The sequence below is a fragment of the Columba livia genome, chromosome Z (genome assembly GCF_036013475.1).
Source record: "Columba livia isolate bColLiv1 breed racing homer chromosome Z, bColLiv1.pat.W.v2, whole genome shotgun sequence".
In the NCBI taxonomy this organism is placed as follows: domain Eukaryota; kingdom Metazoa; phylum Chordata; class Aves; order Columbiformes; family Columbidae; genus Columba; species Columba livia.
This window is the reverse complement of record NC_088642.1, coordinates 27,387,991-27,414,598: the sequence shown is the minus strand read 5'-3', so window position 1 is coordinate 27,414,598 and position 26,608 is coordinate 27,387,991. Positions and strand designations below refer to the sequence as shown.

General features: G+C 41.6%; 1 long non-coding RNA gene across 1 annotated transcript in view; it reads left to right on the top strand.

Annotated features, from left to right (window-relative positions):
* Nucleotides 1-17,177, top strand: part of LOC135577243 (uncharacterized) — a 91,840-nt gene extending 74,663 nt beyond the window's left edge. The window contains exon 3 of the long non-coding RNA XR_010468796.1: nt 15,573-17,177. This is a non-coding gene — a long non-coding RNA (uncharacterized LOC135577243). The remainder of the gene's footprint in view (nt 1-15,572) is intronic.
* The last annotated feature ends 9,431 nt before the right edge of the window (nt 17,178-26,608 follow it).

Here is a 26,608-nt window from a genome sequence, read left to right as displayed (position 1 = left end):
TTGTGACATCCAGCTGGAGCAGTGGCTCCTGATAAGTGATGGCAGACAACAGAAACCAGAGTAAAGTCAGGACGTTTCATTTCATGTTACCCATTCCAGTACCAGATTGGGGAGCTGCTACTTCTCCCTTTCTGATTAGGGTGGAGAACAGCTTCACCAGTCCACAGACTAAATCATCAGCATCGTTGCAATGAGGAAAGTAAACTGTGATATAAGGGTCCTCTGTGTGCCAGACAGCTGATGTGGAGATGAGGGTTTGGGGCTTGGTTTTTAAGGAGTTTTATTAAATACCTAATAAAATGAAGTAACAGGGAACTTTGAACATTTACTGTTTAATCATAAAGGTGGGAACTAAATTTGATAAAAAAAAGAAAAACTCCCAGTCATTACTTTCTCACGGAATCCAAGTAAATTATAATAGTAAGTAATGTAGCCAGTCTACACTAGAGCCTAAAATGGTTTGTGGAACAGCTCTTCAGAAATGTATCTATTTTATGATTAGTAAAATCAATAAAAGACTTTAAACAGGACTGTTTTGGTTTTATGCGTCATGCATGAATGTAGTATTACAGCAGATTCATAGAATAACCCAGAACAGCTCTTGAGTACCAGAGATGCTGAGACTGCCACTTCTCACTCGTTAATGATGAATACAAGATCTCTAATTGCTACCCACATTGGACTGGACTCTTTGCTGCGGAGGAGAAAAAAAATACAAGACTAGTGTCAAAACTCTGACAGTTTCTGCTGACATCTTCCATCCGGGAGTTTCTCCATCCTCCAGATCTCCTGGTCTGCATGAACCAGACCTGTCCTGTCCCACAACAGCACCAGTGCCAGGACCCTGTGCAAACCCTGCAGGCCAGCACAGCTCAGGGCCACAGAGACTAGGGAGCATCTTCCAAAGGTCAATCCTTCCTGCTGCCAAGGACGCTGTGGCAGTAGGTCCTCAGGGCTGAGCCTGCAGTACCTGTCCCACAGGTGCAGGGACCAGGATGCCCAGGATGGACAGAAGACAAAGGGAGAGAGGAGCACGAGAAAGAGCCCAGCCGGATCCATCTGCAAAAAGGCTGTGAGGTCACGCAATGAGCTCTCTGTCGGGCTGCCATTGCAATGGTTTCCACTCAGCCACACTGTTCCTGCTCAGTTTCAATTTTATTTTTCTTTTTACCTTTTAAACACTTTATTTCACGGATTTAATGATCTTTGTTGTGCAATGTAGGTTTCATATCCATATGTGGGCACATGCAAACACACATATGACCTGCATCACTTCTTCTGCATGGATCATTCATGAGAAACACTCAGGTGATATAAGAGACACCACCTACCCATCACAAGGACTGTGAAGCCTGCAAATGACAGAATTTCTTCTGTTGGGACAACTGAGTTTCCCCAGCCACAGTGGCTCTCTCCCAAGCAAGCTGACTCTCCAAACGCCTGCTGACTAAAAGAGCTGCTGATACAAACAGAGGCTGCACTGTCACCCTGTGCCAAATGTGTCAGCGAGGCTCGGGGGCGAGTGTGGCTGTGTGAATGGCAGCCCGTCCTCGCAGCCCTCAGCACTTCCGCAGGGCTGCCATCCGTCACCCCCTCCCACAGCCGCCCCACGCGGGCCGCGGCCCAGCCACCGGGAGCGGCTCCGTGCAGCCAAGCGCTGGTGCTGGTTTCCAGGAGCCCGTGGAGGAGCCATTTACAAATGTTTTTCCTCTCCTGCAAGCATTATCTGCAGGGGTCTGACAGTTAACCTGGGTGGATCTTGGTGGACCTGGGCAACTTTTCTCTAGCAATTTCTGCTAACAAAAGGCCCCTGAAGTTCCACGTAAAGCAGAGAACTGCAGCATGTTAGTAGGCTACACTTAAGGAACTGGCACAATAAGAAAAAGTTTTAACACCAAACTGCAGCAGTGTCTGGGAAAGCAAGGCAGCTATGCACTTTTGCCCATGCAAAGCTCTTCTGAAGTTCATAGGCAATCTCTGCCTCCTCTTTTTCTATGCAAAACTTAGTCATTGGAGGCGTGGGGGGGGGGGGGGAGTGGTGCAGTCAATATATGAATAATTAATTATATTTACTAATGATCTTTAAATTCCAGCACTTGAAATAATCCTGCAAGTAAACATGTAGCTTTACTGGATCTAGGATACAGTAAAAATTTTAAAGGGCACATGCTTTTCTGGGGTAAAGTGGTGTAAAAGTATTCACATGAGTTATATCAGTTGAGGTTCAGTTCTAAATTTTACTCTTCTAGGTTTTCCCAAATAATAAAATTAGATGAAGACTTGAATGCTGATAATAATGACTGTGAGACCAGACAATAAACTATATCATTAGTTTTGCAGTTTTGTGATAACTCTGGCTGAGTTGTCATATTTTAGCTGAACAATAAGCTTTGAGTTATTCACAATGGCAAATCAGAGACTGAATGTATTTTGAAATGGTCATATTTCAAACTTCACTCTGCTTTTAAATCAAAGAGGAGACCTAACCTATTTCCAGACATTTCTGTGATTGGTTCCTCAGCAACAACATCTAATTGTATTAACACAGCTGTGTGAAGAGTGTTCCTTAATAAAATGTAGCCTTTGTCAAGGAGGAATAAAAGAAAATTTTATTAGTTTGTTGACCAGGGCATTTCTGCAGACTGAGTCTGCTTCTCTGGTTTATATTGTTGCTCAGATCTGACTCTTGTCACTGTACTATTTGTCTAGCTTAATTTCTCTAATATGAGTATTTGAAGGGATTGTGGAGACATATTAAACTGGAAGCATATATGAAAGATCTTACTAAACAGCAGTCCTCCATTATCTAAAACAGATGTAGTATTGTAAAACAAAAAAAGGGTTTATTAAGCCTCCAAAGATGTCTTCGTCCATCTGTGTAAATTGGCAGGTTGAATGAAGACCTTTTTGTTATTTATAAATAGAGTCATGCCCGAAATACAACTGCACATCTAAACAGCCTCTAAATTAGGAAGGGTTAAAATCCTAGGTCTTGGTACCCATCTTGCAGCTAAAGCCTGTAATTATTTTCAGAGGTTTTACTGCTTGCTTCCTCTGGCTCTTGTAGTTGTTTTTGTGGGTTTTTTTTAACAAATCAGCCTCCAGTTAACCCTGACTTTTACATTCATGTCATCAGCATCTCTCATTTGTTATATTAGATAAATGTAAACATCCTCATCAATGTACAAAATACATATGCTCAAAGACCCCTAAGGCTATTCCATTAGCCTTTACCTCTTCAGCACATTGGGCTCTACATTGGGGTTTGCTTACAGAATATAATATGGTGGTCATTATACCCTATTGGCTTCAGCAATTACCTTGTAAATCCAGAGCAAAAAGGAAACAGATGACCTTGTATCCTGCTTCGGTGTCCAGTACCTCCAGAATACCACAAGGTCCTTCCTGAAATGACCATTTGCACAACAAAATCCCTTTGGGTCAACCCTCCACCCAGGTGCTTTCAGATGGATGCTCTGACTGCAGGTCTATTACAGGGACTTAAGAGACTGGAGCAGGGCCAAAGGTAAGAGTTTTTCACAAGTTTTCAGAACCTATAAAATTAAAAGTGTTGTAGCCCAGTTTAGTCAAAATTTCCTACAGTTGCAGCTAAAACATTTTTTTTCCCACTTTCTGAGTGATCTGTAAAACTTGAGCCCTTAAACCTAAGATCTAGTAGAGGACCCTGATCAATGCCTGTGAGCTTGCCCATGATGAAGCACTTTCCCTGTGGTAAATGCAAGGGAGCTTTTCACTGTGAAACACAGCCACCTCAGCAATGTGTGCACTGGCAGGAGGATAAGAACATGCACATGCAGAGTCCCTGTCAAGAAGTGGAGATTCACGATCCTGTGGTAATTTCCTTGTGTGCCAAAGTCTGAAATAATTTTTATTTAAAAAGTACTTTCAGTTTATAAAATATTGTGTGAGGCAGCCACCACCTCAATTTTAATATGTGAAGTGTGACAGCATGTAGGTCTGTAGGGGAAAAAAGGGGCAAAAACTAAATTGCAGTGCTTCCTGTTCCTGGTGCAGTGGCACAGACATCCCTGACTCCCTTTAGATAGCCTTGAAAGGAACGTAAACAGTATCGTGCTCTTTCTAACCTGATTTCAGGGCATTATAATGATTTGTTCTCTGCTAAGTTCTTAACTACTTGGGCATCTTTTAATTATAGAGCAGAAGCTCCAAAGTTGTCCCTGCATTCATCACCAAGAGTGGAGATGAGTGCCTGCATGCAGCCCAGGGGTGAGGACTGCATGGGAAGGGCTTGAGTAACAAAATTACATCACTTATCAGAAAACCCTGATTTTCTTCTTTAGATGCCCAGCTAAAGCCACTTGAGTTTCACCATAGCCACAGAGCAGGGCATGACATTGTGCCATTTGAATACTGTTTACCTCCCTCTCATAGAAAAAAAGCTTCATTAAAGTTTCCTCAACTGGTGTTCGACAGCTAGCAGAGAGCAGGCAGCGTGACTCATAGTGGTGGCTGGAGATGCCTCTCCTTAACACAAAACAGCACAGGCAGTCCTGGCCCCAAGGAATCACTGCTGTTAATGACCCAATTCATTAAACTGGTAAAGCTGCTCATACACTTCAACAGTCTCTGCTGCTGGGAAGGTGATTGGCTTTGGCACTTTTCCTTGAGATGAATATAACTCATTAGTTACTTCTAGTATCTGATGCCAGCCTCCCAGAAAACTTATCTAGTGTCAGTAAAATGTGAGATTGCTATCACTGTCACACTTAGGAAATGTTCTATGCTTTACAGTGACCGTATTTTCTTAAGCAATATCAGGAAATGGCTGAGAACCTCACATGTGTGTGTTACTTCCCCTTCTCCAAACCATGTCCAAATCAAACCAAACAGGAGTTCTGGTTACACAGACTTTTTGATGGTTCATTTCTCTGATTGAGCTAGTCTGATGAGAAACTGTTCAGTTCCACAAGGACAAGTCATTAATGTTTTCTGGAAGGTTTTTCTAATTAAAGCTTGGCTTACATTATTTCTTTGTGGTGTATGCGTGCATGCTAGAAAATTAGGGGCATAGGTGCTCTTAAAAAATTAAAAAAAAAAAAAAAACAACAACAAAATGTGGAATTGCATTATTCAAATCTCATTTTAATGCTACAGTGTTAAAATAAATAGCTTTTTGTACCTTGGGATATAGTACCTTTGTCATTGCATGACTGAGGCTTTCAAAGACGTCTCCATAACCAAGTTCTAGCCTCTGTTCATTCCCTTTCTCTCTCGGGTCTGCTGTTAGTCATACTCTCTTCTACAAAAAGTGACCAGTCCCCACGACTTTTCTCTCCAGCTTTTCATCTCTACTCTCCATCTATCGTTACAACAGCCTTTGTTGGGGTGTCTGCATTGCTTCTTTTGAGACTTTGGACTCTTTATCAAGCTGCTCTGTACTTTTCCTTGGATAACCTGATCTACCCATAGTTCAAAACTTCCTCTTAGTCCCAATTCCCAAAATCATCTTGCTGCTCCCGATCTTTTTCTCTCTGTCCTGTTCCATCTTTATTTTTATATTTTTTCCTCCTAAGAAGTGGCAAGATATCTTCTGCCACTAATGCAAATAAATGCTTACCTATAATCTTTTTTATACTTTCCAGTACTTTCAACACACCCTTAGACAGCCTCCTGATTTGTTCCTGTCCTTCCCTCAACTGTCATGGGATTCAAGTGATCATCACACTTCTGCATACCACACTGGAAGTATGTTACCATGACCGTCCTCTCTTCCTCCCCAGTCTTGTCTTTGTTTTGAACTAAGCAAATCCAACTCTGCTCTTACCAAGTTACATTTTCCAGACCTGCTGTCATGTTGTTCTCTTTCCTCTGGTCTCCTGAAAATGTATTTACATCTAAAAATGTAAGGCATAAAAATCAAACTTCCTAAGAGTCTTCTCAGGACTGAGCAGAGTCTTATTATCTAGCCTTACATATGGCTCTCCTGGTGTTGTTTCTCTCAGCTTCCCTCTCTTCACATTTTGTGCTACTAAAGCTGCTGCTACTATAACTTATCACTCTGGCACGTGGCATTTACTGACAAATCCAAACCTACAAGAATAGATGAGATGGCTTCTTATACCTTTATTGAGAGGATGAGAAAATATATACTATTCTCCTTGTTCTGTAGACCTTCCCTATGAAAAGAGTGAAGATTTTCAAGGTTACCCCAAGGCTATGGTTATGCTTCCAGCCTATAAATCTGATTTATAAACTCATTGACCATCTCAATTCTCATTACTGTAAGTGAAAAACAAAATAAACCCCACTGGACACAGTTTTTTACTCCCCTCAGCATTATTAATAAATGATGTTGCCTGAAGGGAAATATTAAATCATTGCCTGATATGGATTCCCTCCTATACAATTAGTACTTCCAAAGTCCAGTGCTTCTCCTTGAATCTTGCCTTTCTTATATCATCACTTAAACAACTGACAGTTCTAATTATTGTACTCATAGGCAAGGACTTAATTAACCTAATCAGCCTGCCATGGAGCTGACAGGTATGCTTTTCTGTCAGTTAGGTTGAAACATGTAATCTGCAATGAATAGGAGCTCTTTTTCAGCTGCTCTGGCAGTGGTTCAGTGCATCTATGCCTCTCATCAGGCCACTCAGTTGTGTGACCTTGCAGTTCACAATGAAGAGTGACAATTATGAAGTGTATGTCAAAAAGCTAGTCTTCTCTGACCTAGTTTCCAGACACAACATGATGGATAGATGCCAGCGAAGCAGCAGTCTGTGTTATCAGACAGCAATGGGGCTGAAGCAGACGGGAGCACGGCTTCAGTACCTCTCTGAAACGATGGCTGTCAGCACAGAGACCTTTGTGTTTCAGGGTATTAGGAGGCACAAGGTGACACCATACAGAGACACCATCCTAAAGCACTCCTGAGCATCTGCACCCAAACTAACCTAGCACCCTGACCACTGGCCATCCCTTAAGGAGGCAATACCAGGTCCATCTGCCAGCCATGGTTGCTGTGTATTGTTAGGAACAGGTCACTACCAAACACCTGGTGGACTCCCTGGCTGCTCTGCAGTCACATGGGCAGGGAGGGAGATAACAGCTGGAGAAAACCGTGATGAACAGTTTGCATCTGTTGCTCTCCCCAGCCCTCCCTGAAGCTGGAGTCACTGCATGCTAGAGTGTAAAGCCCAGAGTGATTCTTTTACCTTGCCGGTTTACCCTAGACTAAAAATAATACAACATACTACACACCCTGACATAACCTTATGAATAACATAGCTGATCTAAAATTGACCCAGCTAGGCAGTTACCTATAAATATATATATATATATATATACAAAAATTATATAAATAGATCCTTTAATGATTGCCTTTTTTTTTTCAGTTACTCAATTTCTATGAGTTCTTTATTTCCTTATTTCTGAAGGAGTTTAAATACAGCAAAAAAAAAGTAGAAGGTTCTCCCTCACATTTTTAATATGTAAGAATAGTTTAATTGTTCAGTGCAAGTTCATAAAAAGCAAAATGTACTGTTCGCATAATTTCTCCCTTTTCAAAGGGTAGTTTAAATCCTAGCTCGCAGATCAGTATTAATGACTTATACCAAAAGACTAACTCAGGGAAAATGCAACAGACAAGGCTGACCCTGTTGCTCTCTACTGGCTGCTGTGTTTGGCCTTCCTGTGTCACCTTTGGCAGCTTTAGCCCAGGAAAGGCCTCTTTTAGCTCAGGTAGGAGGAAATGCCTTCTGCCAATCAACTTTCTGGATTTTTCTCAGGATTGAAGCACGAATGGAAAGGTGCTTTCAGACCCAATCTGCTTCCTTTTTTTGCCAGCATCGATTGCTTTGACATGTTTAAATCATACAGCATTAGCAACTGGCAAGTCAGACTTCTCCACATAGGCTTTGTAAGCAGGAAAGGCGTAAAGTCAGAGTTAAGTATGGGTTCACTCTGGCTCTGCACTGTACCTGGCAGCTTCCAAAGAGCCTTCTCTTTATCCCTGAAGAGGTGAGCTAATATAAAATCATCAAAAAGATCAATGGTTGATGGTAGTGCAACACATGTTTATAAATACATACATGGCTTGTATGTGAGTGCAAGTGCTTTTTTAACAGGGGAGATCCCATGGGTAGGGAGGATTTTCTGGGGCTCTCTGCCCTCTCCTTGAGGAACGAGCCTCTCCCTCAGCATTTACCAGTCTCTGCTTCCCTTGTGATGATCTAACTGTCTCCCTCCTCACATCTCAATTTCTTTTAACCCAGCCAATTGTTCTCCTCAGGCAGAAGATTGCTTAAAGTTTTTACTTCACGACCACTCTAAGATATTAACTGCAAGGGCTGGAGCAGCTTCAGTGCTGTTGGTAAACCATCTAGGACTCCTTCTTTCTCCATTTCCTCCTGGCTTCTCAACGTACTTCCTTTGACAGATTCCTATCCTAGGAAATATCCCCTGGGTGAAAAATCAACCAACACAGAGAAAGGTGTTTCCCCATTAGCAGCTTCCTGCTTCCCATCAGGGAAGTCAGCTGCCAACAGCAGTGACAAATTTGTAACAGAAAAAAAAAATCAAAGAGAAAATGGAAACAAACTTGGAAAGCCAAAGGCTGGGAGATAGTTGCAAAGAGCAATTTATCATTGTCTGTATGTGAAGTCTGTCTGACTTTGGGCCACTGTAAAGAGGAAAGTACTTGAAATAAACTTGCATAGATGTTACTTGTTAATGAGATTGGATCCTTATCCATCATCTTTCAGATACGCTACTGCAAGACCCAGCCACAGACAGTTGTCAGTCTGGAGTTCAGCCTTTGCAGGTGATTAACAGACACCTGTTTCCAAGCACTGGGCTTCCCTCCTCCAGTGTCATACCAAAAGGAGAGAAAGCAGACTGTCACACCAGTACTGTTCAGATGATAATGCCTTTTTCAGTCATCCACATGCGAATTTATTTAAACCTAGACTTATTTCACACCACCTCAGTCCTGTTCCTTTCAAAATACCAAGAGAAACCTGGAATTTATATTTGCCTAGATGATACCAGTGTCTGCTGTATCATAAACCATATTTAATTGCCAAAGGAAAATATTGCCTTAAAAACTAGATCTGGCTAGGTTAAGTACCTAGATTATGGATCACAAGCTGTATAGGACTCTAGCCCTCACACCTGAAGGCTAGAGAGAACAACTGAGATAGCTAGAAACAAATGTCCCAGCTAAACGGTCCCTTAGGAACATGGACAAAGGCAAAGTACCAATGTTTATAAGAAGGAATCTAAAATCTTAAACTAGTGCTTCAGAAATGGCAAATGCACCCTGAACTAAGCTAAGTCATGCAGAACACCAGTGCTGTGAGAAGATCTCGAAAACTTTCATGAAGGACCCCATAATACATAGTTGTGACATGCAGGACATTAATGTGTCAGGTCCCTGCAATTCACCAGAGCACTGACCTGCTACGCAATGCCTAATACAGCAAGCAAGACATTTGTGATGATGTAGTTTGATTTTAGTATTTCAGAAAATAGACACTTTGCTTATATTTCTGAAAGGATCCTGCTGAAGAGAGCTCATTTATGCATACCTTCATGTTCACAAGTGATGGTAAAGTGCTGTCCAAATGGAAATTAAGAGTCTGAAATAAGTAGAGATCTAGTATTTAGTATTACAGTCAAACCAAACATGGGACCACTGCAGGCTGAGCAAGGGCTTGGCTTTGCAAGCAGATTTGAGATAAGTTCAGGCAATAAACTGAACTGTATTGCCTGGTAAATTCCTACAAGACGTACATTGAAGGGCAGCTAATGAGACAGTAAACTCCAAAGAGTCATGGGATCCCCCATAGCCATTGGACCCTCATTGTTTTTAATGTGCAGAAAATATAGATTAAATTAGAAGATGAGGCTCTTGAAGAAATATGGAGTCTAGGAGGCTCATAAATGTATTCAGATTTTATTTTAGAACACAAGGATTAATTCTAATTTCAACTTAAGCACACATTCTCAAATATTGTGATTATTAAGCACTTCTCAGTTTAACTGTTGCTGACTTGAGTTAACACCCTCAATAACATATCAGCTGCAATTTAGCTACATAGATTGACAGGTCTGACAAAGAATCAAGTCTTACTCAACTCTTAAAAGCCACTGTATGTAGGATACATAATAAACTAATATTACTGCCTAATGCCTAAATTGGTAGATTAGATTCGTAAAGTTTCTGAAGAAGAGACTGTTCCCATGTAGCTGTTTGCACTGCCTCCAGGGCAAAGCAAGTGACACCGACACCCTGATGGTTTCAGCAGTGTGACTCCCAAAACCGGTTCTCTCCAAACAATGGCTTTCCATCAGCCTGGTGACAGGATGCCTCTGATCACAGATACTGCAGAGACACTCTTTTCAGGACTATTTCTACTCAGATTTTCTCACACAGAGTAAGTAGAGCAGGGAAATAGCCGTCAGTGGAAAAGCAAACAAAAAAGCAAACAACAAAACAGCACAAACCCCTCTAAGTAAGGGTAGGTTAAGAGTCTGGGAATCTTTTGATCCCTTGTACTCAGCCATCCTCCAGCAGAACACAGAAGAGCTGACTGAGGAAAAAAAATGCCAAATAACTGGATTTCTGGAGAAGAAAAGCTAAATGAGGCTAGGAGTGAATAGGAAAATGTACTTGTCAGTGAAGCTGGCTGGGAGAAATCCTAGAATTGCCACAGTCAAACAGGACCTTTGCTTTTGACAGCAGGAGAGCAAGGCTTTAACCATAGAGTTCAGTGAGGACACATACCTTATAAACCGTGTTCACTCTGGGGGTTTAACATTTGTCACGAAAACATTTTGAAAATTCATAATTTGGACGAATTATAAAGAAGGATAAAGAAAGTATTACAAGCAATTAAAAAACTTCATTTCCAGTTGAGGTAAACAGCTATAATGGTCATTACTGAGAGATACTTTAAGATTGTTACTGCTGTATTTCAGATAGAGCTGCCAAATTGCCAGTAAGGTACACTTCGCCTTTGACAAAACCTGCCCATGTGGGCTTCAAAATAATTAAGTCTTGTATTTATCAATATCATAGTAAGATAAGGAGTGTGTACACTTGTTATACATCAGAACAAAACTAATTGAGACTATTTTTGTCTAGGGACCAGAATACCTGTGTTTGAAACATTATGCTGGTTTACCAGCCCATGGTATTGCTAGCCTGTACCTAACTTAGCTCTCAGTCAAATCAAAACAGCTGGCAAATTTCTGACAAGGATTTTTTTTTTTTTTTTTTTAATTGTCAGCTGGTACAATTGCAAAAGTTCCAACAACATGGCATGGTTTTTGTAGATATTTTCCTGATTTCTCTTCTCTTGTCCACCTGGGCCAAATGGTGACCAAGGACCCAATAGCCATGGCTTCCCATCTAATGAGCTCTTGGCAGTTCCCAGGCTTTGTTAAGACCTCAGATCTCAGATCAGTTGCCTTCAACTTAAGACTATAGGGCCTCTATGGCCTACTGTTCAGAACCTGTATATGCCGTATGTGCTATAAAGCAGGCATATATATGCTATAAACCAGTATCTTTCCTCTTTTCAGAGAGTACTTTTCAAATCTTGGTTTTGTCAGAGATCAGAACAAGATTAATTTTTTAAATATCGATGTCTTCCACAAATTGGAAGTGTTTTTCCACCCCATTCTGCTCATGTTCTTAAGTATGAAATGTCTATATGTACAGCAGTAAACTGAAACATTTTATTATCTCATCTGGCCCTATTCCTCAACTATTCTGCAACTGGCAAGTGGGTTAGTTCAAACTCCAGACCTACTTCCCAGTGTTCAATATGAATATTTGTATCTTGGAAAAAAGATTTGAAGAAGGGTTTCCTTAAGTATCTTAAGTTAACTGGTAATGAGCTATTACAGAATATAAACATCTGAGAAGTGTACAAGCACATAGAAACTCCCACCCAGCCCCCCAGTGTCCACAACTGCCAAAAGGATAAATGTTAAGTGTGAAAGAGGAACTCAGGCATGTACAGAAACCTGTGGGTGCTCCCCTTTCCTGGAGCCCATTGAGCTCTACTTAAGTGCTGCTCCAGAAGAAATATATTGTCTTCCAAGGACAGCAGCTGTCCTTTGAATCACAGGAACCTGTCAAAGTTATCGCAATTCATTTATATATATATATATATACATATATATATATACACACACATCCTGTGCTGTGATAATAATAGCGATGAAGAAATAAGATGCTCTTGTAAATAATGGCACTCCTTTCAAACGAAACCAAAAAAAGAGCTGGTGAAAAAAAATCTGATTTTTGACACATTTATCGATAAATGGATTTCAGGTCTCCATTTACTAACAACATGCCTTTTTCCTAAGCAAGCCTATATTGATCCATGGGGAAAGGGAGAAAACATAAAATATTTACTCATTCATAGAATAACAGTAAGCAAAATTTTTGCTAGGTAGTCAGACATATGCACAGGATGCTGGGAGTACATGGGGAGTAGTCTATTAACAGAACTGTTCTGCATGTTTTGTGTAGGTTACTCTTCATGTTACAAGCTGCTTCTGAAAGGCTAAGATTTACCACCTGGAACAGAGGCGGGTGTTCATTCATCCAGCAAAAATTAGTCTCTGGTGCAGGTTTAAGGCAACTGACAGTGCAGGCTTTAACTCGATGAACCTGGAAAGGCCCACACCTCCCACAACACTGCCTTTCAAATGAGAAATTCCTCGGCACAAAAGGCTCAGCCCACGGGACTTCTCCAGACAAACAATCAGCCTGCAGTGCTTCACTGGGCATAAGGGTCTTGGCAAGGTGCCATGCACTATCATTAAAAGTGTTTATAAAAAAATGTTCATTTTTGGCCAGCTTTTTTTCCAAGGCCAGGCCTCCACCCCCACATCTTTAGTGGAATGTGTTAATAATTTGCTTTGTGGAGATGAAAGGCTCTTTGATAGCAGCAGCATAAACACATCTCACTGTGCTCAAAGGTCTTTGTCCCACAATAGAAGCATAGTTTCTGTACAGCGGCTTGAACGGAAAGAACAGACATATTTCTGAATTACTTTTCATTTTTTTCTACCTTTCCCCCCTATTTATCTCTTCCTTTATTTCTTATATGTCTCTTGTGAATCCTTGTTTGGAATACAAACAGGCAAGAAATCCTCACTGATACTAACAGCAGATGGATTAAAAATACCAGCCAGTCACCACAATCTGTGGTGTCAGAAACCAAAAGTCACACCAAAATACAAGTCTGTCCCAGAGTATGTGACCGAGCGTAACCTGGGCCAGTGTGAAGTGTGGGAGGAGGGAAGAAACCAGTAGCTATCGTCTTCTGATCCTCTCTTCAACAGAAGGTTGTAGGCCCTACTGAATAAATACAAATGGGAGATTATAATTTATCTGGAGAAAAAAATATGTTCTAATTACCTCAAAATCCAGTGTGCACTAGCAAGCACTGCCCAACTGTTGTCTCCCAGTCATAATGCATCCCCTTCAGTACCCAGTCTGAGCCACTGCGTGTATCTTCTTTATACCAACGCTGGCCCTTTGAAGGCCAACCTAATATTCCTGAACCACAGCATCAGTCTTCAGGTCTATTTTAAACAGACACCAAAGGGATAAAGACATAAGTGAGATACAGCTCTTATTCACTTCCTGGTTTAAATGTTAACACAAGTCTTAATCACCAACCTGTTTTGAGATATTAGCATTTTGGCATATCTTTCAAGATGGGCTTTGTGTAGGCTTATTTTATCTCTTTTTTTCCTGTACTTTTGATAAAAAAGATACCTTTCCATGGCACACTTTTACATGTGTCTTTGTCTTCCTGAAGTGTTCACTGTTCTTACTCTATGCCTCTATTAACTGTTAGCAGATTTATTTTTTTTTTCTATTCATGGCAGCCCCAGCTAACGAAACAACATTTTGTGAAAGGGTCACCTAACACTTCTTAAGCAACATGATTCAGTCATTGTGATAACACAGTCAGATATGCTGAAGAGCCTACACTACATTTTCAAAGGCAATTCAGACATTAAAGACACTTAGCTCCTGTTCCATGCAGTGTTAAGCTCTTCATGTTGTAGGCTATGACTGCATGTTTGGGAACAGGCTCCATGAGCTGATGAGCCCATCAGCTCCATTTGCACTCTGTACTGAAGCAGGTTCAGTCTAGACACATACAGCCACCTATTTCCTTCTGAGAGAGACAATATTACCGGTGCTCAGGGCTCTGTCAATGCTTTAGGCATGTAAGTCCTGTTTTCAAAAGGAATTTAAATCCTTACTGAACTCAGAATGTCACTACTGAAAAGAATGATTGGGGCTTGCTAGCAAAAATGTAAGGGTTTAGGAAAAATATAAGCATTGTCATTTAAATGTAAGTTTGCCCCAGTGCAAGCAAAGCACATAGTGTCTGAGCTCAACTGAGGTGACAGAAGTGGATAGCTTTAAGTCTCTGACAGTCAAGTTTATATTGTGGGTAGGGGAGGATTTAGCAGCTTTGAGCTACATCAGCTCAGCAAGTGCTAATCTGGTCACTCTGTACTAGTAATCTTGTTCTTTTCTATAATGATTGTTTCCAGCCGTGGTGTCTCAGCAAACATAATCATGTCTTGTCATCTGCAACACTTCCTCCCATGTGATACTCTGTGATAACATCAATGTGAAGCCTGAGTTTTGGCTGTGGCCCCGTCCTGCCCTAGGAAGGGAGGATGACTGACATTGCAACAGGCATTTGGGTGAATAGGAGTGAAGGTGAATCAGGAATTCTTCTGATGGTTTCACATCTTTAAGTTGCGTGGTGTGGGACGAAAGAGCATGTCTTGAAAATATTGCTGAATGATCATGGACAGCATGTATTTTTGCTCATCCTAATGAGTGAAAGCTCTGGATCCACCCTTTAGTGCAAATTGGCCCTTAATACAACAGTTTGCCAAAAAGCCGCTGCCTTTTTCAACTTTTCTAAATATACCTCTCTGCAACGCTCTGTGAAATAGTGACCATCTATTTTGATTTGGTTTCAGTGCAAAACCACCTGAAGAATGGCAGTTTCACTTGAGCTTGTTTTGAGCATTTTGGGCCCATTCAGAGCAGAAACTTAGGGAGTGCCGCGATACTGCAAAGCAAAGTAAATATTTGCACAACCCCTGAAGACCTAGAAGCACAAATTTTAAAGCAGACCTATTGTGTGCTGCTGCCTCCAGCCAGCATCTGCGTGTTTGTGGCAGTCATAATCAGGTTGGACCTGCTACAAGTCTCTCCCATCCTGATGGCAACTGCTGGCAGAGAAGTGGAGCAGACAGTTTTGGGGGGCCAAGGGGAAGGATAGCATTTTAAAGTGTAGTGGAAAATTCACTAGAGCTTCTCTGCATGCACCTGATTCAAAACATCTCTGACTCAAAGTGGTTTTTAAGGGGAAGCTGTTTTCCTGCAACAGGGGTAGAGCTCTGAGGAGAGGTTCCTGTAAGAAAGGATCTTCTGTTTGGCTTCTGCTGTGTTGTTGGAAATGTTTAAATAAAATGACCTGCCTTGCAAAACACGAAGGTTCCTCTTAGCTGATTTTTCTGTTCACTTGCAGGCTGATTTGCAAGCCCAGCTACATCAGCTGCTACCTGGGAGGACAGGACAACATGCTGGGAGAAGGAGCTAATATCCTGCAATTAACAAGATTTGCTTTACATGTCATGTCTGTAATATGCTCACAAACATTCCTCTTAGCAAATACTTCTGTTTTCCCTGACATGTTCTGAGCTACGTGGCATGGTGATGGAGCCACCTGCTCCCTGTGAAGAGAAAGCACTGCTCTGACCACCTTCCCTATACCATACCTACTCTGCAACTAGAAACCCATAAAACCGGGGTAGGCAGACCCAAGAGCAGGGCTGAGCTGAAGCTGACTGTGTAGCAAGACCAGTCCTGACCAGTAAAAGTGAAAATGTAGATATGACAGTGTCTGTTCATGCAGGAGAGATTACAGAAATGAACAGGATGATTTGGCTAAACACCTGGTAAAGGGGGTGTCAAAACCGATAACAGTTACAATGGGCCAGCCCTGCCCCTATCCAGACCTGTGAGTAAAGCTGGAGACTGAAGGAACTGGAAATAGGACTGGGATGTCTGAAGTAAAGCTAGGCATTTATTATTTGTTTCCAGATGATGGGCAAAGCTGTGGTTGCAATTTTTTGTTCCGTTCTTTCTCTTGTACAAAAACACAGGGACCATTGCCAATTTTCTCCTGATCATTTTCCTGTTTCCTTAAATAAAAATCTCTGTTTCCATGTTCCCAAGGAGTCTGAGGACATATGAGCACAGGAGGGCTGGAGCAGAGCTAGAAGTAGGAACACGCCTTTCGGCTGCAAGATCTAGCCACAGTTTTCTTTATTTTAGAAAGAAAAACCTAACAAATAAAGAGTTATAGCAACATGGGAGAAAACATTCTTTCATGGTTTGTCTTTATCTAACTTGGATGATACTGTGAACAGCTAATAACAAGCCATTGCTGGAAGGTGTAAATAAAATGCAAAGTCTCTCGTCATCCATGTGAGAGGTCCCTGTTCATGCAAGGACCAGCTCTTGCAGCCTTTGCTCAAGTGAGACATGTTTAGTCACAACAGGGATTGCAAGGACTAAAGCATTAAGCACACAATGACAATGACGAATTTTTACTGTGCTCAAAGAAAGAAAATTGAGGTGCTTTGTATTTTCAACACACGCTGAATGTAATACTTTTTTGAAATTAGAAAATGTAAGAGAAACGTGGCATTTCCAGGCAGGGAGGACAATGCGAGCTCTCATCCAAGCCACTCTCAGGTTGGAGCTGGAGCTCTGCTTGTGCTTCAACACACTCCCCATGCTCCCACAACAATAACACGCCACTGTTATTTTTAGCGTCAACTATAATACAAAGCAATTCAAGGCATCTGCAGTGTATTCTGTGAGGACAGTATTTCTCTTTTGCTTGTGTAGTTCCCAGGCTGCAGTGCCATTCTGTTCACCAATCTTAAACAAACACTGCCTTTGAGATTTCCTAAATAGTTCAAAGTGGTGTCTAGGGAAACATTAGAAACACATATGGAAAGCCTGAATACATTTCAGATGAAACCACTTTGAATGTCCATTTTTGTGCAAGTTCTGAGCTGGAAGATAGTAAAAAGCAAGAGTTTTTAAGATAAACTTGTCAGGAATGATGTTATAATAGCAAAATTTTCTAAATATTTATTCCTGATAAGCTTTTCACAAGCCCTCCTCCTTGGCTCATCATTTCATTCAATTTTTAGTGCAAAAAATGTTCAAGGAGGAAGAGCTAATGGTCATGAACTTTTCAGTCCTGACTGGAATGTTTCTTATATGTTGCTTCCATGCTTATCTATAACAGGGAGCACATACAGACACATTCACTGCAGGAGACAATGTACAGTAGGTACTACTGCAAAAGTTAGTGTTTGACAGCAGAGGCCACAGTTACCATAGTTATTTTCTAAGTACAGGTAGGGACTGCAGTAACTGACACATGCTAGTTTGCAGAACACTGACTAATACCATCTCATTAATCACAGAATCACAGATGTTAGGGATTGGAAGCGACCTCAAAAGATCGTATGTGAAGCCAACTCATATTTCCAAAAGCAGCAGCAGAATACACTAAAATAAAAAGACAATACATGGGACAAAATCTCCTGATTTCTGCTCGTCTTTCTTTCCTTTGCAAAGTCTTGGCACATTTTATGGATGTCGCCATCCATCCCTAGTTTCAGGAATGCCACACATCACAATCAAAATAGCTGACCTCCCACCACTTCTGTAATATCTTTGCAATGTGCGATTAAACCATGTCTCATGTGGATGAAAAGCAGCACAAGGGAGATCTAAACTTCTCCTTCCTCCTTAATGCACTCCTTCAGCTGCCACACAGCATGCTGGAGGCTGGAGAAACATTTTGAGGAATTAATACCACAAGTCTGGTTTTGTTCTCATTGTCTTCCTAACATTCACTGTGAGCCACTGTTGGAGACAGAGCACCTGTCTAGATGGAAATTTGGATTGCTCTGTCTTGATTAGTCTTACCTTTTTATGATGCTCACCACAAAGTCAGCATGATGACAGTCAGTCCTGCATCCAGGGCCCTGAAGGTCTAGGCAATTCTTCTGTGGCCCTTTCTGTGATTCCTATAACTTGGGAGAGATGCTGAACTCAGAGAAAGAGATTGACGTTGTTTCTCTTCAATGTGCTCTAACCTATGAAATTTTACCTAGCCTTCGATCAACAAAGGCCTGCTAAAACTCATTGAACCAGTCCCAGTCAAGTTTAGGCCAAAAACTGAGTCACTGAGTCAGACTACATCTGGCCAGTACAACTCTTTAGCAGGTACCAGCCAGGATGCTAAGCTTGCAGCAGGCCACACAGATGTAATAAGAGTCCATCTCCTGTGCAAGTGTAGCCTATTAGTTCCTTCAGGACACTTGGTTTACCAGATGTCATCCAGCATATGGATGTTTTGGCCCAATGGTTAGAACGCTGCAGAGGGTGATAAACTAAGGCAGCTGCTGCTCAGCTGGCAGGACACAATCAGCTTATCTTGTCAGCACATGGGCAAGATGCAAATGTGGTCACAGAAGACAAATAAAGCAAGAAGTCTTCAATATCTGGGTAATGTAGGTTAGGACAAGAAGCAGGTGGCCTGTCTGTCCTGCTACTGCCTCCCAAGCCTATTCCCTGTCTCCTCTTCCAGCCCTGGTCCCAGCTCCCAGCTGACTTCCAGCCACGTCCCAGTCCCGCCTGCTCCCTGAAAGATCCCCAACCTGATATTACTAATGCTTTTATTGAACAAAGCCCTAAAGCCCGGCTCCTGAGCAGCCTGCTGCTGCCATGCCTTCTGCTCTGCTCTGCCCTTTCCTTCCTCAGCGCCGTCTGTTTGGCTCCTTCGCTGGGGCAGCAGCTCCTGCGGCTGTGCTGAGGACGGGGACACTGCATCCAGCCAGAACCCCTGGGGCAGCCCAGCAGAGCCACTGAGACAGAAACAGCCCAGCCTGGGCAGCGGGTCAGAGACCACAGCCTAGAGATAACATAGCAAATTTCTGCGGTGACAGAAAGGAAGAGACTTCCTCGGCATCTGGAGGGGACAGAGCAGTCATCTGCCATCCAGAAAAACACCACTAGGCCAAAACCAGGCCAGGGGCCAGTGTTTTAGACCATTTCTCCCTGTTTTGTTTCTGACACATTCTGTCTAAAGTAGCTAGTGGTCCTACCAAGCTGACCCTGTAGGGGCTTTAACAAGGAGCATGGGCATTATGGCATGAGAACTGTTTTGAAATAACTCCAGCATCTGAGGGGTCTGCTAAACAGAAAACGGGTGGGGCCTGCCCATGCAGTTTACTGTTGGTTGGATGTTTGTCACAGGTGGAAAGCCGTTTGAACTTTTCAAAGGAACAGCCATCACCCTGCCTTGGCTGTTGACCACAACCACGAAGCACAAGGTCTGCTGGCGTCTAGTTTGAGTTTATTTTGTGTTCCTCTGGCCCAAAAACCTTCTGGATGTCTCTAAGTGCCCTGGCAGCCCCACACATACAGCTTCCTGACAAGCATACTGCCTGTCCCTGCGATAAGTGTGTATGCTTTGGAAGACTGTATAAACTGAAAACTGTCCTAATACAAATTATTTAACTAAGTAGTAAAAAAACGGCTTGCAAGCAGCTAGCTATCTGATGCAAGGAAGTTCTCTAGATGCCACCAGTATAGATAACAACAAATGAATAGAAATCTAAAATTTATATTTTAAACCGTTACAGGATGCAAATCAGTCTCCAGTGCATCTGGATCCATTTCAAAAGTGTAACTGCTAGATTAGTAACTGTATTGTTTCTCAGTTGGTTGACAAGACTAAAATTTTCCTTTTGCCATTTTACTTAATTTATTAATAAGTCTGCAGTCATGGTTCCTGCTTTTGCTGAGTTGAGCTGAGCAAAACATTTCCCATCTGCCAAGAGAAAATAAATGCTCTAGCTGCCAGTGCTTGCACCTGAGTATATGCATGCACAATAAGTGTATGTGTATGCACATATATACATGCTGTATGCACATATTTTGTGTATCTTGGAGAGATACACAGGAAGCAGGGCTGAACTCCCAACCATACATGCAGATCTTTGCCTGGAGTGAGTGAGACTAGGATGTTAGCAGGCATGCAACCACGGAGCTGGCTGGGGAGGCCAAGGCTCTGCTCTCTGCTCTTCCCTTCGGTAAAATACAGAAACAATCCATGCACTAGGCTCCAAGGCCCAGCTCTGTTCCTCCCGAGTGATCCAGTCACCAGGCTAAAGGGCTACTCCTTCTTTGACTCAGTTAAACTTTAAAGATGTCCTTCAGAAGTCAGCAAGAGAGCAGTCTTCAGCCTCGGTTTCAGAGGCAGGCAGTGTGTCCTTTGGTGACTTAGGGCAGGGGCATTAAAATATCATTCTTCACATACCCAATATGCTTTTGTGGCTCCTCCTGTCTTTTTTATTTTAAATAAAAGCACTTTCTGCCACTGTCTTTTATGCAGAGCCTTGCGGGTGTGCACTACATGTGCTCTGAAGCTACTTTCCAGTAAGAGCAGATGAATTCCTTGTTTGTGCAACCCAACGGTATGTTAGTGGAATATAGGGAACAAGTTGTTTAGACTCCTGGAGTCTAAGATGTTTTGAGACTGCTGCAGGAAGGGAACTTAAGGATCCATAGGAACATAAGATTTTCCATCTTTATAACTTCCACCTTTATAACCTAAGCCCCCCATAGTTTTAGGCAGGTAATGAGACAAGGCTTTTGAAGCCCATAAATCTCAGGTGTATAATGTCTGGTGTTACATACAGTTCTGTGAATATGGCCTTACCAACTGCCTGTCTCACATCCTTGGAAGTTGAAAGGTCCATGACAGACAGGTGGAAACAACAGGACTTGACAAAGAGTCAGTATAAATAAGAGACTGAAAAAATCTTCATGTGAAAATACGGTAGAGGAGAAAACAGAAGTTTTGAAATCAAAGCAAATCCCTTTGTCTTGTTTCTGCTTTCCAAGAAGAACTGAAAGTATTGCAACAGCTGTCATAAAAAAGACTGCTACTACTGGTGTCTTTAGCACCAGAAATTAATGAAACTCTCCTAAAAGTATGCCATGAAGCACCCAAAGCCAGGTTTTGCAGAAAAGGCTGAAGGTTGGCTTCCTGGAGAAGGACCTGTGTCCTCACAAGTGAACCTGCTGTTTTGCATTACTCAGATATGTTACGGATATAGCACACACAGCATGCTTGTGTATAAGTTGCATATGAAAGATTGCTTTTGAACAGGAAGTTTCCCCACTATAGGAAGCATCTGGAACTAAGTTTGTATTTTAGTCCAAATAATTATGATTTATAACACTACGCACAAGAACTGAACACAAAACTATTTGCAAGTAGGCTAGAAGAAATCTAAAGCTCCATAATCAGTCAAGTGGGAAAAAAAACACAGGTCTGAAACCTCTCAAAAGGTCCAAGTCATTTGGTAGCTATGTCTTCTGGCCAAATAAATGCGGATCTGGAGTACACAGTAGACTGACTTTTCCCCAAAGAGGGGAAATTACAGAATCACAGAATCACAGAATGTTAGGGATTGGAAGGGACCTCAAAAGATCATCTAGTCCAATCCCCCTGCCGGAGCAGGAGCACCTAGATGAGGCTACACAGGAAGGCGTCCAGGCAGGTTTTGAATGTCTCCAGAGTAGGAGACTCCACAACCTCCCTGGGCAGCCTGTTCCAGTGCTCTGTCACCCTCACTGAGAAGAAGTTTTTTCTCAAATTTAAGTGGAACCTTTTGTGTTCCAGCTTGATCCCATTACCTCTTGTCCTATCATTGGTTGTCACCGAGAAGAGCCTGGCTCCATCCTCCTGACACTCACCCTTTATATATTTGTAAACATTAATGAGGTCACCCCTCAGTCTCCTCTTCTCCAAGCTAAAGAGACCCAGCTCTCTCAGCCTTTCTTCATAAGGGAGATGCTCCACTCCCTTAATCATCTTCGTTGCCCTACGCTGGACTCTCTCCAGCAGTTCCCTGTCCTTCTGGAACTGAGGGGCCCAGAACTGGACACAATATTCCAGGTGTGGTCTCACCAGGGCAGAGTAGAGGGGAAGGAGGACCTCTCTCAACCTACTAACCACCCCCCTTCTAATACACCCCAGGATGCCATTGGCCTTCCTGGCCACAAGGGCACAGTGCTGGCTCATGGTCACCCTGCTGTCTACCAGAACCCCCAGGTCCCTTTCCCCTACACTGCTCTCTAATAGGTCATTCCCCAACTTATACTGGAACCTGGGGTTGTTCCTACCCAGATGCAAGACTCTACACTTTCCCTTGATGTATTTCATTAATTTTTTCCCTGCCCAACTCTCCAGCCTGTCCAAGTCTTGCTGGATGGCAGCACAGCCTTCTGGCATGTCAGCCACTCCTCCCAGCTTAGTGTCATCAGCAAACTTGCTGATAGTACACTCTATTCCCTCATCCAAATCACTGAGGAATATATTGAATAATATAGGCCCCAGCAGTGACCCTTGAGGCACTCCACTAGATACAGGCTTCCAAATGGACTCTGCCCAATTGACCACAACTCTCTGGCTTCTTTCCTTCAGCCAGTTCGCAGTCCACCTCACTACCCGATCATCCAGACCACACTCCCTCAGTTCAGCAAATTAGTCCCTCCGTTCCTCAGATTAGGTGGGTAGGATCAGGTGAAGGAGCTCTGTGCTCCTTTGTATATCAGACTTCAGTGCCCCTATGTGGACAGAGGATTAGAGGCACAGACCTACCCCACTGCTGTTTCATGACTGGGAGAACTGGCTAGTGTGAAGATGGCAGCAGTTGTGCATAACTCCATTTCTTTTCCCACCCTTCCCTCTCCCCTCTGAGACAAAGGAATGTTCTTTAACACTTCTTCAGGCACTGAAAAAGAAAGTAAAAGGGAACACTGATTTAGTTTGCAGCCTGTTACTGAATGCAAGACTATGACCGCAATGCAGCTAACAATACAAAAGCCTTAAATACATCATAAAGAGAAGAACAACATAATAAAGAAGCCTTATGTATAACTTTTTTCAGTGTAACACTATGTTTTCTTTCCCACATAATAAAAAGCGGAAGACTTGCAACAGAAACTTTATAAGCTGTAGTGCGGCTATGGGATGCATTATCTAAAATACGCATGCAGAGGAGGTTAGCCAAGGGATGCGAATCTCTCTCCACACATGGTGAAGGCTCTGAGTAATCACTTGTCAAATGTTAACATTACATGGAATACTTTAAAAATCAATGAAGAATCCAGAACTTGTTAAACCCATTTGCCACAGCCTAATCAAACAAGTAAGCTCGGATCATTACACTAATTATGAGTGGCCAAAATAATTAAGGAGTCCCTTCTCATGTGATATTGTTGGAATTCTCTGTTACAGAACTGCATGGTCATTAGTAAACACTATGCATGTGCCCAGACATTTGCTGGATTTGATAAACAACCCTTGTTCTTGAGAAACTTTGGTGGCCTTTGTGAGCAACAGTCAGTGACAAATAAGTAAGAACAAGCAACATACACTCAGGGAGGTTTTCTTGGGAAGACCTTTTTTTGGAGAGGGCAATAAAAGAGAAAATTATAACCGTCACATAAGAGTGTTCCTATAAAACTGTGGCATTCATTACCAGACAGATGTTCTCTCTATTCTGTTTGCATAGAGCAAAAGTAACCCCTGATGACTGATTACATTAACTGGATGTTTGCATTCCACACATCTTTCCTGAGGATTTATACCATACCAGGTCATTTCTCATATTTATGGTTAATCTAGAATAAAACAACATGGGGGTATTTTTCTGCCAAACATCTGACAAATTCTACAGTGGTACCAGTTGCAGCTTTCTAGGTGAATTGACCCTCATTCATCATAATTTGTACACAGATGTAGACTCACACATCTTCATGTTCACAATGAACATGAACATAAATACAAAAACTTAGACCAGACTGAAATTAGGTGTGCTAAATTCTTCATTTTAAGCACTGCATGTACTTTTTATATTTAAAACAGAGTTCTGATTTCTGCTTATTAATTCCTTTCTGCTGTAAAGTTCCACTTGATAATTTTTACTTATTAAGGGTGACATCCACTTTGTTTCCCACAGCACAGCATCAAACTTTAGATCAGTCTATATGGAATTAAAAGCAGGTGTAGATGGAAGACTTTGGCTGAGCACAATCTGTCAAGTGTCTTCTAGCATTCTTGGCATATTAATTAAAGCCTACATTTTGGAGAAGAAACAGGAATCTCTAACCTGAACTTAAGTGGTTTCCAACCCAAACCATTCTATCATTCTATGTATAATACATCTGCCCTAATAGTACTGTGGACAGGGTAAAAAATCTGTCCAAATATCAGGGCCACTGTATGGTGCTTCAAATATGCAGGACGTGTTTTTGCCAAGGAAAATACTTCAAGCTTAAAATGTCTGAGAAGGGAGTGTTCAGCTGCAGCCAAAGCCTTCTCCTAAGTGGAGGGACACCTAAACAGACAATGGGGCTGCATCCCATGATCCCAGAGCTCACACCATGCAAAGCACAGAGAGCACAGGAGCCCAAACAATGTTATATCAACTAAGCATGTGTCCACTGTGGCTTCTGAACATCCTTTTCACAAGGGTCAGTAACCTCTGTGGGAATGATGGAAGTTAATCTTCTGCATTCCTTTCCCCAATTATTTTCCAGCTAATTATTAAAGCAGCCCCTGGGAAATGGGGAAGATGAGGGTTTTGATCCCTAGGGACTGAGGTGAGCCCACAGCCTTTTCCTGGCTGGGGCTGCTTTAGCTGAGAATAAAACAGTAGGTTTGCAGGACCAAACATAAAGTTCACTCTGGTTTTGATACTGCTTTTCTATTAACTGCACATGACAGACTAAGACATAAATATTTACATACGGAAAAACACTGACATAACAACGATTTTCAACCAGATTTCTCTATGGATGGCAATGCTTGATAACAGTGCAACATGGTGCAGTGGATATAAAGCATCCCAGATATCATGATAGAATAAGTCTGAATTCAGAAATTAAGAGGTTTAAGTGCGTGCAGCATTTCGTGAACTTATAGGCCTGCTTCATACATCAGTGAAATGACCACATTTTATAGTTTATTAGTATTTTTTTTTCCACTTTCTTCTGAAAAATGACCTGACAGGAAATATAAACAGGCCTTTGCAGGGCTACTTAAAAAACACTCTTTATCTTTCATCATATTTTCTAGCAGCTATGTTTTATTATAAACAGTATAAGCAGAGTTGGGGGGAAAATACAGAAAGAGCAGCATGAACCCAGGAAAGATTGATGCAAAGTGCTGTGAGGATCTCTTATGAGAGACTCTGATCTCTTCTGCACATACATGCATTTTCCTTGAGAAAAATGGCATTCCCTTCCAGTTGTGTTCGGACAAGTAAACCAGTCTATAACAGTGTCTCCATTTGGAAAAAAAAAAAATACTTGATGTTTGTACTTTGTGAATTTGTTTATAATGGCATTCTTACCACTTTAGACTAATGCCTTCATACATCCTTAATAAATTTCTACATACACACAAATCCTACAGAAGTTAGAAATCAAGCTTAGGACTATGTGGGAAGTGAGAAAAAAAACTTGAGAAAAACTGGAATAAGCAAATGAATGGATTTTCATTGAGTTTCTTGGGGTTCCTGGCTTTCTGGTGTAAAATGGTATTTAATTCCACACACTTGCATACATACATACATATATGTATATAGTATGCAAAAAGGGAGAGAGAGCTTTATTCCTGACACTAATCTTCCTGGTGGGCCTGTTTCTAGAGAGTAAGAAAATGAGCATGTGAGGTTTAGTAGATGAGCAAGACAAACCGCAGCTGAAGGTTATTCAATAGAAGTGTCATGGAGACACATCAATTACATTTCATTTACAACTGATCAATTCCTTTTCCTTTGCTCTCTGTCGACCTGTCATCTCTATTTGTGTGCCAAATCTCTGTCATTGCTTCTGCTCCAGCTTGAACACTGGCCTATTTCAGACAGTTTTTTAAAATTTCTCACATATAAGGCTTTTATATATTATTTACATCCATCCTGCATGGTAAAATAAGAGATGCTTCATATTTGGGGTATTTCAGAAATGGTTTTGATTATTTTTATATGCTTTGACCCTATGAACAATTCACAGAATTATCACCATATCAGATTTAGCACAGTGAAAATATTTTGAAACTATGTGCAGTCATATGTGTGACATCAGGGTATATTTTTTGACCTACATAGACTTGGCCCAGAATTTATACTAAAATAATTTAAAGTAATTTAAAAACTTTAAAAACTGAAGTTTCAGATTCTGCTCTCTTATTCTGGTTTAATGTCTGAAAAAATTCTACTCTGGTTACAAGCACATATATTTTTTTTGAGGCAATATGATAGCAATTATGTCCCTTCTTGTAAGCACAAATAGTTCAGTGTGTAAGAAAGTAAAGTTAAAAGTACTGACACTAGATACTTAAGCATCTGGATTTAGTGGTCATTTGAAAGTGCCTTGAAGATGTGATCTTGAAAG